Below are 1051 nucleotides of genomic sequence, written 5' to 3' on the forward strand. Positions count from 1 at the left end.
TTTCTAATTCGTAGTATTGTTTTTCATTTTCCAGCAATAAATTTCAGAAATTATATTTTCATTAAAAAATATTATATATATAATCGATGCATTTTTGTAATTCTTGCAGACTAACTTTCGCTAAAAGAATTAAAAGTTGCAATCTTACATAAATATCTTACATAAAAATATCTTACATAAATATCTTACATAAAAATATCTTATATAAAAAATAATGGCACGAATAAAATTACAGTTTTTTTTAAATATAATAAATCTGCAGTTTATAATAAGATTTAAGAAAAGTTAGAAATTTTAAAATAATGACGTTAGAATTTAAAAAATTAAAGATATTTTCTGTACTAAAATAATTGGTTTAATATGATATATAAAGATTTGATATATTAATATATATATATATATATATTAGACTCACCCACTTTTTGTCTGCAAATCGATATTATAAGCGATTTCGCATCAGTTTTAAATGATTTGAAATTCCTCTTTCTGCTATTATTTATTATCAAAGAGAATCTATACTATGTAATAGAATCATTATCAAAAAATCCACACATTTAAGGTTCACTAACGATGCTTGAATGAAAACGTGGTAGAATATGGGAGAAATCGAGATCTTGTATATTATTACAAATGTATATACATGTACTTATTTATTATGAAACAAAATAGTTTTCAACAAGCAGAGAAAAGGTGATATCGACATAGGTAATTATCTACTTGTCTTTAACCGAATATGTGCAAGAGACAAATAGTATTATGCAGACATATAATTATACGACAAGAGAGGATGTAGAACATTGAACGTTATTACAAATGCCATAATGTAGATTTATTAATGATTATAGAGACATATAACGATGCACGACACACCTCCGAAAATCAACTAGTAATTTTCTCCCCTATAAAATTATTATAATTCTTGGAATCTTTCGTTCCTATCCTTTATAATTTAAGACATTAATTATTGCATGCGTGTGTATGATGTATATATGAGTTTAGATGTGTATGTTTGAAGTGTATCATTATTATGTCTGAATATTAAAATAATTTA

The sequence above is a fragment of the Atta colombica genome, unplaced genomic scaffold (assembly GCF_001594045.1).
Source record: "Atta colombica isolate Treedump-2 unplaced genomic scaffold, Acol1.0 scaffold96, whole genome shotgun sequence".
Taxonomy (NCBI): Eukaryota; Metazoa; Arthropoda; class Insecta; order Hymenoptera; family Formicidae; genus Atta; species Atta colombica.